Consider the following 14925-nt stretch of genomic DNA (forward strand, 5'->3'; position numbering starts at 1 on the left):
TGGCCCGCGGTGCCCCCTGGCCGGCAGGCCGGGCCGCCCGGGCTCGCACCGAGGCCCCGTCTCACGATCTCAGCGAGGGCGCCCTCGGGGAGCCCCTCTCTCCAGGCTTCGGGCCTGCCCCCCTCGAGGTCTCCGGGACGGCTTGCTGGGCCGGCAGGGAGCCCCCCACCCTCATCACCCACCCCTCTCCCCCGCCGCGGGCTCCCCTGCCCTGGCTTTCTGGAGGGAGAAAGCCAAGCAGCCCGGAGCTGCTACGGGGCCGGGACTAATGTGCTCATGGACGTGACTGGCTCTGGCGTGAACATTTCAAGGCATTTTCTACCTATAAAAAGCAGTTATGGGGCGGGGGGTGGGGGTGTAGCTCAATGGTAGAGTATTTGCCTCATGTTTTAGGCCCCAGGTTGATGAAAACAAAGTTTTGTGAGAGCCGTGTGAACTCCAGAGGGTGGCAAGGGAATGTGCCCATGAAAAGTAAACTTAACAGAATATAAAATGGGAATGTGTCAGCCCTAACTCCTAGGAGTGTCCAGGTCTGCAAGCACGATCGGGGAAGTGAATCAACAGCCCCGCCAAGCAAGGGAGGACCCAGAATAATGGGCTGGGCTGGCACCAGCCCTGGCATCAAGCAAAAGGAGGGTAGGCAGACTTGTAAAACCCTAGGTCAATGCTAGCCGTCAAGGGCACAGATCTACTGCCAGAAATGAAGAGGGCACAAAGCCAAGGACAGCGGTAATGGAAGAGAGAAAGAAAAAAGGCAACAGACACAAATAGCAGGCCATGTAAGGGGCTGAAATGCCTGGAGAAGAGTTAACACAGCAGCTCAGCCAGATCCTAGGAGCACAACCATTTAAGTCGTTCAAGTCAGTGAGGTATTATTCAGGGTAGATGACTTGTGTGCCTGCGCAATCCCAGGAGATACTTGCTGATCCAGAATGTATGATGGACACCTCTGGGGTTGGTACCTCCAGGTTAACCCCCCTGCCCCCACTAATTAAAGGATTCTAGAGTGAGCTGGCATCCCAGCTCAACCATCAGGCTGGAGTACAAATGAACCAAAAGTTGGCACTAGTGGCTCATGCCTGTAATCCTAGCTACTCAGGAGGCTGAGAACCAGGGTTCAAAGCCAACTCCAAACAGAAAAGTCTGTGACTCATCTCTAACCAGCAAAAAGCCAGTTCATCATTATTATTATTTTTGAGCCTCTTTATGCTCAAAGCTAGAGCTCTACCACTTAAGCCACAGCACCATTTCCAGCTTTTGAGTGGCTAATTGGAGATAAGAATCATGTGTGGAATTTTTCTGCCCAGGCTGGCTTTGAACTGTGATCCTGAGCTCTCACCCTTTCAAGTAACTAGTTACAGGCGTAAATCACCGGCATCCAACTCATCCTATCTTTTAAGGCTGTGTGTATGCATGTGTGCGTGTGTGCGCACGCGCACACACACAAGCATGCTCCTGTGCACATGCTGGTTCTGAGCTTGAACTCAGGGCCTGGGCACTGTCCCTGAGTTTTCTTGCTTAAGACTAGTGTTCTACCACTTGAGCCACAGCTTCACTTCCACCTTTTTGGTGGCTAATTGGAGATAACAGTTTCATAGGCTTTTCTACCTGGGCTGGCTTCCAACCACCATCCCCAGATCTCAGCCTCCTGAGTAGCTGGGATTACAGGCACGTGCCACCAGTGCCCAGCTCATATTAGGCCTTTTGGTACCAAAAAGAACATGTGCTTGGAGTCAGCGCCATTTCTGTCTCACATACTCACTTACTTCTATGAACTCAGTTCCCATTTCTTTCATACAGATATCAACCCTACAAGTTGGCTGTTAAGAATTAAAAATTATGCATATAATATGTGTAATAGTGCCTGGCCATATTATGTACGTTTGATAAGTAAGGAATCATTAAGTGTGCATGAGCTTACATATTATATTAGGGTTAGCTATGACTACACTATGAGAAAACCCAATGGCCATAATAAATGAAAACAGAATATAGGGTTCAAAAGATCAGAGTCCTTAAAAGAAGTTAATGAGTTTAACAGGTTTGACCTGCAAAATCTTTTTTCTTTCTTTTTTTTTGCCAGTCCTGGGGCTTTAACTAGGGGCCTGGGCACTGTCCTTGAACCTCTCTGTGCTCAAGACTAGCACTCTACTGCTTGAGCCACAACGCCACTTCTGGCTTTTTCTGTGTATGTGGTACTGGAGAATCAAATCCAGGGCTTCATGCACTCTAGACAGCACTCTACCACTGAGCCACATTCCTAGCCCTGTAAAATCTTTTTTTTTTTCTCTTGTCAGTCAAGGGGCTTGAACTCTGGGCCTGGGTGCTGTCCCTCAGCTCTTCAGCTCAAGACTAGCACTCTACCACTTGAACTACAGCGCAACTTCTGGTTTTCTGTGGTTTTATTGGAGTTAAGAGTTTCATGGACTTTCCTGCCTGGGCTGGCTTTGAACCGGGGTTCCTCAGATCTCAGCCTCCTGAGTAGCTAGGATTACAGGCGTGAGCCACTGGCTCCTGGCTTCTGTAAAATCTTAAATAGCATGTGTTTATATACATGGTAACTCATTGATGATTGTAAACATGTGCTGAACATAAAAGAAGCCATTGTCTTAAATGCCAGATGCTGAAATTTCATAAGAGTTCCTGTTAAATTCCTCCCAACCAACACAGTCAGCAGATAAGCAAGGTGACAATGTATCCAAAAGGATTTTGTTTCTTGATGAATGTTAATGATCTTAGCTTGCTTGGTAACCTTGATAGAGTTAGCCAAAAATAGAGGGTGAGCTTACTGAAGATGACAATAATGATTAATAATGGCCTGAAGAAGAGGCTTTAGAAATCTCATAAGCCAACCACAAGGCAACTTTGTTTTCTAGATCATCGTAGGATGCCAGTGATAGAAGAATGTGCATAAGACGACAACCTAAAAGCAAGTAGTCTTTACTGAATGGAAGAATAGGGACAGGGAAATGTTTAAGTTATAATTTTCCAAAGTTTCTTTGCTTAGAAGAGAGATAACAAGGACTATATGGCAATAAGTGAAGGCGCCTCAGACAGCCTACACTCACAATCTGGGGACAATTTTTGGTGGCTCTAGTCCTTGAATCATTTACTCATTTAACAAACATTTGTTGATTGTCAGCTATGTGCTAAGGATGATGCATGGAAGAATAAGATAAGCATAACTCTACATTCAAAGATTAAGCCAGGAGCTAGTGGCTCATACCTGTAATCCTAGCTACTTGGGAGACTGAGATCTGAGGATCAAGGTTTGAAGCCAGTCTGGGCTCTGGAGAGATTCTTATCTCCAATTAGCCAGCAAAAAGCCAGAATTAGAGCTGTGGTACAAGTGGTAGAGCACCAGCCTTGAGTGAATAAAGCTAAGGGAGAACACTCTGGTTCTGAATTCAAGCCCTAATAATGGCACGATTGTTTACTTATTTATTTATTCATGGCTGTGGGGCTTAAACTCAGGGCCTGGGTGCTGTCCTTGAGCTCTTCTGCTCAAGGCTAGTGCTCTACTACTTTGAGCCACATCTCCACTTCCAGTTTTCTGGTGGTTAATTGGAGATAAGAGTCTCACAGGGACTTTTCTGCCTGGGCTAGGTTGGAACTGCGATCTTTAGGTTCTCAGCCTCCTGTGTAACTAGGATGACAGGCGTGAGCCACTGGTGCCCAGCTTTTTTTTTTTAATTACCTAACACTTCCTCTGCACTTCTGGATGATAAGGAGATAGCACACATCCCATTCTTCAGATAAGGAAATGTAACTTGCAGAGGAAAACAGATATGTCTGAGTCACACAGACAATAATGATGCAAAGATATCAGCTTTTTCATAGCCACTCCTCTTGGAGGATCAGACTCCTCCTTAGCAATGGGGTCAGCTTGTCACTGGGACCCATTCACCCGCAGACCTGTGGACATGCCTTTCTGTGCTACACTAGCACATTCTTGAATCTACAGGTCGGAATACATTCTTAGTGTCGTGTTGTTAAGCAAAAGGAATGAAACAGGGAGAACAGGTTGAACACATCAACATTGGACATTAGGTTTAGCAGTCAAAAGCATAGGACTTAAAACCTAGGAGGCGCCACATAAACAAGGGTCCGGAGGTCTCCAAGGAAAGACAGTTACTAGCAAGATTAAAGGTCTGGATATACAAAGCAGCCCTTCAGAAAAAGGGCTGACACTATTCCTGCAGCCCCTTGGTGTCTACAGCCGCAGTCAGACTCCAGCTCTGGACACTCTGACCATTTTTTAATTTCCTCTGGTCCAGCAAAACCATCTAAATTCTCTAAAACTGAGTGGAGCTGTAGTTCCAAGTGGTAGAGTGCTAACCTTGAGCAAAAAAAGCTAAGGACAGCACCCAGGCCCTAAGTTCAAGCCCCATGACCCCAATGAACCTGCTAGGTGTTGATAGCTTACATCAAAGAGGTTGAGCTCTGAGGATCACAGTTTGAAGCCAGCCTAGGCAGAAAAGTCTGTGAGACTCTTATTTCCAATAAATTTCTCAGGAAAAGCCAGAAGTGGCACTGTGGCTTAAGTGGTAGAGTGCAGGTCTTAAGCAAAAGTTGCTCAGAGACAGAGCCCATCCCTAAGTTCAAGTTCCAGGACCTGCTCCCCTTCAAAAAAAAAAAAATTCTCTAAAACCAATCTGAGAGCTTCCTACTTTATCACTGGCATTCTTGGCTGTAAAATATATACAGGACAAGCTGCAGGACTTAGAAATTAAGTCCAGTGTTGCAACTGAACTCAGGGCCTGGGTGCTGTCTCTGAGATGTTTTGCTTAAGGCTAACGGTCTACCGCTTAAGCCATCATTCCACTGCTGGCTTTATGGTGGTTAATTGCAGGTACACTTTGCTGCCCAGGCTAGCTTTTAACTGCAATCCTCAGATCTCAGCCTCCTGAGTAACGATGTTACAGGCCAGAGGTGTGTGTTCCCTTCTTTAAATTTCATCTCAATGTTTACAATATGTCAAAGTATGCCCCTATTTTTTTTTAATTAATTAATTTATTTTTTATGTGTGAACATACTGTACAGAGGGGTTACAATTACATGGGCAGGATAATGCGTACATTTCTTACCAAGCATTGCAGCCTCCTCCTTTGGTTTACCCTTCACATCCCTTCCCAGCCTCCCCCCTCCCCCCAGTATGCCCCTATTTTATGAGCACTTTTTACTAAATCCTTTCACTTTCCTCCCTAGAATTGGAACAGGTTCTTTCCAGTTAATAATTGAGCTTTAGCCAGAGAAGTAGACAGGCTCATCTCTAGAAGAATTAGAAAACACATCAGTGTCTTTCAAGTTTTTTTTTTTGGTTGGTCACGGGGCTTGAACTCTGGGCCTGGGTGCTGTTCCTGAGCTTTTCAGCTCAAGGCTAGCTCTACCACTTGAGCCACTATGCCATTTCCAGTTTTCTGGTGATTAATTGGAGATAAGAGTTTCATGGACTCTTCTGCCTGGGCTGGTTCTGAACCATGATTCTCAGATCTCAGCCTCCTGAGTAGCTAGGATTACAGGTGTGAGCCACCAGTGCCCGGCTTTTCAAGTTCTTACCATGTCTTGTTAAGTCCTTGTCTCTTGCAGAGTGAGATTTAAGGCCTAGATACACCCCAAAATTTAAAAACCTAATTGTATTTAAAACAAATGAACTATGAATTAGCATATAAGTCCAGTCAATTAGTGAACCAAAGCTGAGATTACTTATAAAAACTTCCCACAAACCAACACTTTTGCTGCATCTATAGAAATAACCAGATTTGATCTATTGAAAATAGTCTTACCTTTGTTATCAAGCTTTTCTTTGATAATTTTTTTTTAATCAAAACTTGGGGGGAGCAGTAGAAAAGTTTTATATTTTGATAGAAAATCATGTCTTCCCTGGAGGAAACTCATCCAAAGTAATCTCATTTTAAAACTATTTTACAAATCTATATTGCAGAAAACTGGAAAAGGGTCATTTGCCTCCACCTGGGCATTTCATTCAGCATTCCTTTATCCACATTTCTATATTTTCTTAAAATCAGTTATAATATCTACTTACTTCATGAATGAAGTCTTTAGCGTTGATCATTTTTGACTGTGAGTCATAACTATCTTTTTCTGAATTATCTCTTAGCAATTATAGGCAATTATGTAAGATAGAAACCTATGTGCTAAACAGTTGTAGGTGGAATACTACAGTTGGACAGGTCATTGAGAAAACATGTAAGTTTCCATACAGCTGGAGGTGTGAGTAGGGCTTTCAGGCTAATTCAAAGGACATTTCAGGCAAGCAGAAGGCCAGTTAATTCTAAGGGACACTCCTGCCAACTAACATAAATGCCAGCATTCAGTTCCTGTCCTAAGGAAAAGCCATTAACCCCATGAGAACCCCATGAGACTGAAGTATGGTCAGTGCCCAACTCAGTACTGATCTCAGTGAACCTCCCTATAAATCATCTTACCCGGCAAAGCCCAGGCCAACTATGTGAAACACAGGCATGAGGCATAGCAGATGAGTGGGATGAGGGGGTCATCAGTTCAAGGCAACAAGTCCTGAAAGGATTCAATGGTCAAGAGAAAAAGGGGGTAGAGCAGGGGCTTCAGACAGTAGAAAACAGAAAACACATATTTACTGACCATGTTCCTTGATCAACAGCTTTTCCAGGCTGAGCCACCATATGTAAATCTGTTAGGCTAATCACAAATATCACTAAGTCTTCAAAGACCAGGACTAGTGTGAACTGCAGATTCTTATCGTGTTGCTTCAAGCTTCAATCCTGTATTACTTCTCTGGATCCATGGTTAATCTCAGGTCTCCTCCTTCCCTGTGATCCCCCTCCTAGACTTACTTGTTCTAGTCTCCTTTATTTGTTGCTAACCGAAGTTCCTTACTTTAAGAACAAGGGGTTAGAGCTACATTGACGAAGCAACCTGATCTCAAGCTCTTGTATAGGATATAAGTTTTAATGAGCTTTATGTATAGAATATAAGTCTTAAAAGAATGTATTTGTTACCTTTATGGTAAATGCTTTGAACTCCTTGAAGAAAACCCTATGCCCACCTGGGAACAGAAGGCAGGCATGTTTTCCTTTGAACTGTAAGTCAATCCTAGCAATATGATAAGGTGGGTGGATCTCAGTTAGATGAGGGTACCTAGAGCTTTGAACCAGGAAGGATTTAAACATAAACATCAGTTAACCCTCTGGTTGAGCAAGAGAGAGGGCCTGACTTACAATTTAAAGACACACCCATCTATTTGGTAAATCTCTTCCCTTAATCTTCAAAAGTCTTGTACAAGACTTTTAGTGTAAGATGGAGCAATGAATAAAATCAAATAACCAAATGCAAATCAAATGCTATGCCATTATAACCTAGGGACATAAAAACTTCTCTTAAGCTGCAATATAAAAGACCAAACGGGATGTGCCTATGTTTCTATACTCAATTAGCTCATTCCCAGCGAAAATATCTGAACCAGCAAGGATTCTATGTACAACCAACCAATGTAGGAGAAAAAAAGCTTTGCTTCTTGAATGTGAAAGAATAGTATCTACAATGACTGGCAGGGAACATATAATGGTAGTGATAATAAGGATAATGTAGGTAGTAGTTCAGATATTAGCATTTAATATTTATTATATTTACCATGTGCCAGACCCTTGGCTAGCTATTATACATGCACCATCTCAGATTTCTCATAACTCTATGAATTAGCATTATTAGTCCCATTTTACAAATGATGCAGTTGCAGTTCAGAGAGCTTCAGTAATTGGCTTTAAGTCACATAGCTGACATGTGATAGAAAGTAGGACTTAAATGGTGACCACAGTCTGTGTGTGTGTGTGTGTGTGTGTGTGTGTGTGTGTGTGTGCGCTGCATGCGTGCGCTGGTCCTGAGGCTTAAAGTCAAGGCCAGAGCACTGTCCCTGAGTTTATTTGCTCAAGCTAGCATTCTACCACTTGAGCCATGGCGCCACTGCAACTTTTTTTGGTGATTAACTGGAGGTAAGAGTCTCATGGACTTTCCTGCCCAGGATGGCTTTGAACTGTGCTCCTTAGATCTCAGCCCCTTGATTAGCTAGGAGTACAGGTATGAGCCACCAGCATCTGGTATGACCAGTCAACCACAGCAGAAAGTATGGCACAGCTATAGAGTCTTTGGAGAGCAAGAAAAGAGCTTTGACATCAAAGAGCAACTTTCTTTGTGTGCCAGTAGTGGGGCTTGAACTCAGGACTGGGGTGCTCCCCCTAAGCTTTTTTGCTCAAGGCTGGCACACTACCACTCGAACCATACCTCTACTTCCAGCTTTTTGATAGTCAGAGACAAAGTCTTTCAGATTTAGCTGCCTGGGCTAGCTTTGAACCTCAAACCTCAGGACTCAGCCTCCTGACTAGATAGGATTACAGGAGTGAGCCACTGTTGCCTGGCTTTCAAAGAACAACTTTCCCATCTCTAGAGAGTCTATTCAATGCAATTGTTTTTTCTGCCATTCCTGAATTCAATGGCATAAATATACTCAATGACATAAATATAGTCTCTCACCTAAAAGTTTCAAGCTGCCTGTACTAAGTTACCATTTTGTCCTTTTTGTCTTCAATTCCTCATGCTCTCTGTGGCTCTGCAGCTTTTCTCCTTTCACTTTTGCAGATCTAAGAATGTTCCACCAGATATACTCTATAAAACCAGGTGGCAAGCTGGCTATCTGACTGCTCTGGGTGTGAGCTACGTTAAGGCGCTTCCATGCAGACCTTGTCTCTGGAATGAACCTCATTTATATTTAATGAGTTTTTCTTATAGAAAGGCCATAAAAATGTTGTAACCTCTAGGGTTAGTCACGACCTAACAATAACTATGTCAAAAGTCTCAGAACCGAGGGGGAATGGAAGACAGTGACGATGGTAACATTCCAGGCACAAGGTTTTGATTTTTTAATAAAATGCCTTTTCAATCCAAATAAACATGATAAAGTGAACAGTGTAATGAGCCCTACAAAGTTGTCAACAGAACTATTATCAAGATTCTGCTTCACTAACTTCATCTACTTTTTTGTCCCTTCTTATTAAAGTAAATCTCAAGACATAAATTATTTCATCCAGTTATACTTTACTAGCTACCAAAAATCTCTGTATAGATGTCTTCTTATGTATAACCACACACCATCAGCACACCTGACCAAATAGTTTACACACTATTAAAATTCTTCTAGTGTTTCCAACCTACCCTTCCAGACTGTTCAGTCACATCAGGATCCAAATAAGGGACATACATATTTGGAAGCTACTGCTACAAATCTGTTTTTCTCTAGAAAAGGGCCATACATATTTGGTAGCTACTGCTACAAATCTGTTTTTCTCTAGAACCATCTCCCCATTGAAAAAACTTAGGCCACTCACAGACAAAACTTTATCATTTTCCTAAAAAATGACTCAGGTTCTAGATTTCTGCTTCCTTAGGGTATAATTTGTTTCTCCCTATTCCCTACAAATGGAATTTGCAAGGCTTTTCTTTTTTATATACTGATCATCTAGACTAGAAAATTATCTATTTCTCAATCCTCTCATGATGGTATAATAAGTACCATTCTAAACAAATAGAAATTAACTTACTAAATACAATGGACTCCTGAGAGCATTAGGGCTTAATTTTCTTCCAGAATCTATTTTTAAAAGGCTGAAAAACCAGGCATGGTAGCTTATATCTGAATTCCCAGTTACTTCAAGGGGCTGAGCTTGGGAGGATCATGGTTCAAGACCCGCTCAGGCAAGAAGTTGGTGAGGCTTTATCTCAACCAATAAAGCAGCATACATGTATGCCATCCCAGTGACTCAGGTGGTATAAATAAAAGGATTATAATCCCAACTGGCCAGGCAAAACACAAGACTCTATTCAAAAATTAACTAAAGCAAAAAAGCGCTGGTAGCAGGCAAGGCCTTGAGTTCAAATTCCAGTACCATCAAGAAAAAGGAAGGAAAAAAGGAAAGTTAGCTTAAAGGGTTGAGCATATTCAGTTGCAACCTTTTTTGGGGGGCAAAACCAGTTTATTGAAGGCAGGAGGTACACAGTAACTGCTTCTTTTTTAGTGATGCTAGGATGGATTAGTGAGTTCAGAGAATGACCTTATCTAGTAGGTATAGCCATTAATGATGTGATAGCCGTTTTTGTGTGTGTCTCTGACAAGAACTGAATGAAAACTTTTAACAAGAGCGATGTCATCTTGAGACGTTGGAAGAGATGACTCATGAGATACAACACTGAATTGCCTTAATCAGAAAGAACCAATTTGATGTGTTCTCCTTGACACCTTCCCTTAACAGTTCATTCCCACCTCAAGAAAGCTTTAAAGACTTAAATCAACATATTTATAATCTTTCACCAGCAGAAAGGATTCAGGATGCCCTGGGGACACTTGTTTTTGACCTCTTTATTTCCAAATTGCTCAAATGCTTTTTGTCTTAAAAAAAAAAGTCTCAAAAATATCAGTGATTGGCCACCAAGCACATTATACTCATTACACTTAAAAGAGAAATCATAGGAAATATCTTACTGCCAAAAGTGGAATATAAGTAAATAGAGAAAAATATTATCTACCCTTTATTACACCTTAAATGATAAGATGATAAGCAAGTAGAAGCTTCTAGTCTACAGCTAATTGTTCACAGTCTCACTTCTGTCTATTATAAAACACCTAGACAGGTAAGGGTGAGGCCTAGATAATTAAGTAATATACTGAAACAACCCAAGGGAGAGGACGCACAAGTTTCCCAAATCAAAGCAACTAGAACAACATGACTCAGGTTGGACTGGATTGGCAAACGGATCCTACATGGTTTTGATGGTTGTTAGTACAGAAAACTGGTATTCTTGCTACTGTCACAATCCTAAATCTGTCTCCATCATATACATGACTCCATCACCTGATATGGGTTCTGGCAATGAATAAGTTCCCTTGTGGGTAAGAGGTAAATCTGAGTTTTCAAGGAGTTGTGCCCCTCTTAACTCTTGCCTATGCTCTCCATGCCCTTCTTTCTGCCTTCCTGTTCTAGTTGAACCCATAGAAGTTGATCTACTCTGATATGATCAGTGTTGGAGTCACAGTAGAGGAGACAGAACACAAGGAAACCTACCACTAGTCCAAGAAGAGAAATAAACTGAAAAATGTGAGTCAAAGGTATAAAACATAATTAAAAATTCATAGAATGTTAAGAAGTATAAACCTCCTATTTTACAGATGAGAAAAGTATTGCCCAAAGACATTATTTGCCCTAAATCAACAGTGGCAATGAGAGAATAGAAAGCAAAGCAAAATGATTCCTAACAGCCTTTCTGAAGAAAGATTACAACCATTAGGGAACACAACTAATTATATAGAATTACTACTGATTTTAGAGAGGTCCCAACTGTCCTGATCACATATTATCTATAGAAAGCTGGGGAAAGCTCTAGATCATATCTATTATCATCTTGATTCTGTGATTGATTACTGGGAAAAGGAATCATATGTCATTGATTGTGAGGCATAGCCTTCACACTGAATATGCACTGAACAGAACCAGACCAAAAAATCCCTTCAGGGACTAGGCAATTTAGGAAGAGAAAAAACTAGTCACTAATTAAAGATGTATGCTCTACAGATATAAATGAATGCCATGAGCAAAAAGTGGAAAAGGAGATAGGGATTGCTTGCATTGGGGAGTGTGTGGGAAGATCACATTTTTCAAATACAATGGAGCCAGACACTGGCGGCTCACACCTGTAATCCTAGCTATTCAGGCTGAGATCTGAGGACTGAGGTTCAAAGCAAGCCCAAGCAGAAAAGTCCATGAGAAGATCTCCAATTAACCAGCAAAATGCTGGAAAATGGAGGTGTGGCTAAAGTGGTAGAGCACCAGCCTTAAACTGAAAAAGCTAAGGGAGAGTGAGATCCTGAGTTCAAGCTCCAGTAACAGCACATGCACGCACGCACACATATACTATACATATACACAAGTAATATATGGAAAGGTCTTAAAGTGAAACTATTCCAGGTCAAAGTGGCAGATAAGAATGAGCAAGAAACTGGGCACCAGTGGCTCATGCCTGTAATCGTAGCTACTGAGGAGGCTGAGATCTGAGGATCACGGTTCAAAGCCAACCCGGGCAGAAAAGTCTGTGAGAGTCTTATCTCCAATTAACCACTACAAAACTGAAAGTGGTGCTGTGGCTCAAGTGATAGAGCGCTCGCCTTGAGCTGAAGAGCACAAGGATAGAACCCAAGCCCAGAGTTCAAGCCCCATGACCGACCAAAAAAAAAAAAAAAAGAACGAGCAAGAATTCTGCAAGAAATTGCAGAACATAAGGCTTCAAAAGAAACCAGGATCAGATTTTGTTTTTTTCCCCAGTCCTGGGGCTTGAACTTCGGGGCTGGGCATTGTCCTGAGCTTCTTTTTGTTTAAGGCTAAGTACTCTACCACTTGAGCCACAGTGCCACTTCTGGAACCCTGAGCTTCATACAAGCTAGGCAAGCACTCTACTACTACTACTAAGCCACATTCCCAGCCCCCAGGATCAAATTTTGTAAGGACTCAGCTTTTCCTGAGTAAGATGAGTAGCAAAAAGGAAGTTTGAGGCAGAGTGGCATGTGATCTTATTCTGAAGGACTGCTCTCTGAGTTCTGTGCTAAGAACAATCTATAATGGGCAAATATAGAAGAAAATCAGAAGGGAGCTAATGCAGTAACTTAGGTGAGACACACAATTTAGATCATGATTGTAGCAGGGTTAGTCATGAAAAGCAGATTCATTTTGATTGTGCTTTCAAGGAAAAGTCAACAGACTCCGCATGTGTGTGTGTGTATACATATATATATATATATATATATGTATATATGTGTATATATATATATATATATAATTTTTTTTGTTTTGTCTGTCATCGGGCTCGAACTCTGGGGCTGGGCACTGTCCCTTAGGTCTTCTGCTCAAGGTGAGAGGTCTACCACTTGAGCCATAGTACCACTTCCAGTTTTCTGGTGATTAACTGGAGATAAGAGTCTCAAGGACTTTTTTGCCTGGGCTGGCTTTGAATTAGTGATCCTCAGATCTCAGCCTCTTGAGTAACTAGGATGACAAGCATGAGACACCAGTGCCCGACTCAAACTCCATACTTTAATGGTCCAAAAAGTAGAGGACTGAGTTGTCATTTACTGACATGAAGATGACTACAATAAGGGACATTTATTGTTCATTCAATAAATGAATTTTTTGTTGTTGCTGTTGTTTCTTTTGTTGGTTGTGGGGCTTGAACTCTGTGCCTGGGCACTGTCCCTTAGCTCTTTAGCTCAAGGCTAGTGCTCTATCACTTGAGCCATAATGCCTCTTCCAGTTTTCTGAGTAGTTTATTGGAGATAAGAGTCTCACACTTTCTTGCCTGGGCTGGCTTTGAACCGTGATCCTTAGATCTCAGTCTCCTGAGTAGCTAGGTTTACATGCCTGGCCAATAAATGAATTATTTACTGGATTATTAGATGAAGGAATAGAGAGCATAAGATTGGTTTGGATGTTAAATTCAGCTTCTGAGAAAATATGCCAGGTGTAAGCAGAGTGATTACTTAGAAAACTTTATAATCCATGAGAAAAGAGGTGATTTGGATCAGGTATCTTGGCAGTGAAGATGTGAAATGTAGGGATACACAAAATTTGCTGATGGAGTGATGAAGGACAAGACAAAGAAGAATCACTGGTCCATACAAGGTTTTGGGTCTCACTAACAGCTGGAACTGCTGGGCTAACTGACATGGGCAAGACTGTAGGAAGTACAAATGTGAAGGAAACTAACTTTGCAGAAATGTCAACTAGGCTCTATGAGTTATAAATCTGGAGTATAGAGGAAAGGTCAAAGTCCGAGAAATAAATTTGAGTTATCCTTATACAGATGATATTTAAAGCCATGAGACTAGAAAAAGAGCAAAAGAAAAGATGGGAAAGAAATCCAAGGACTAAGCTGTGGGACACTATATTGAGATCAGAGATGGGGGTAAGGAGAAGAAACTGGGAAGTAATGGCCAGTTGAAGTTGGGAGGGAGATCAAAGGCTCTGGTAGTGCAGAAGCTAAGTGCTAGTATACTTTCAAGGGAAAAGACAGATCAAGTGTGTTTAATTTTATCAGCGAAGTAAGACGAAATCTGAGAATGACAATTGGATTTAGCAATGTTGAAGTCACCTTAAGTAGTCTTTTGGTTTGATCATGTTTTGTTGTTTAATCATGATATTAGAGCTCTTGGTCTTCACGAATCCCAAGTGCTGAGATTACAGGTGTGTGGCAGCATGCCTCGCTTGAAAAGAGTATTTTCAATAGAGATGTGAAGACCAATGGTCTTACTAAAATGCAGTCAAGAGAATGAACAGAAGTAGGAAGTACAGAAAACTCAAGGGGTTTTGTTATAAAAAGGAAGCAAAGACATTTAGTGATAGCTGAAAGGGTGTGTGGTAAAGAAAGGTAATGTTTTCATTTGGGGGGGGGTTATTTGATTATAAAGGTAGAGAAGTTGTTACAACAGGTTGGTATAATGATAGAGACAGTCTAGTAGGGAATAATTAATGATGCAGAAAAGAGAAATGCTGAGGCAACATTCTTAAGTAGGTAGAAGGGAATTGAATCTAACCATCAGTTAAAGTAGGCCAAGACAGAACAAAGAGTTCTTCTATAGTAATACCACTGAACAGATATAAATAGGTGATAGGTATGATGGTAGGAACTTGTGCAAGGTCCAGTTTGTCTATTGGTTGTCTTACTGATGAAGGCCACATCACCATCTGAGAGTGAGAAAAAGGAAAAGCCAATAGGAAATCTGAGGAGAGTAAACGAATCAGTCCTTAAGGAAAGTTTCCATTCTTATTTGGTTGAAATGCCCTTCCTCCTCTCTCCCTCCTTGCCTTTCTTGCTGGGCATTGGACCCAGGGT

The sequence above is a fragment of the Dipodomys ordii genome, unplaced genomic scaffold (genome assembly GCF_000151885.1).
Source record: "Dipodomys ordii isolate 6190 unplaced genomic scaffold, Dord_2.0 Scaffold10, whole genome shotgun sequence".
Classification (NCBI taxonomy): Eukaryota; Metazoa; Chordata; class Mammalia; order Rodentia; family Heteromyidae; genus Dipodomys; species Dipodomys ordii.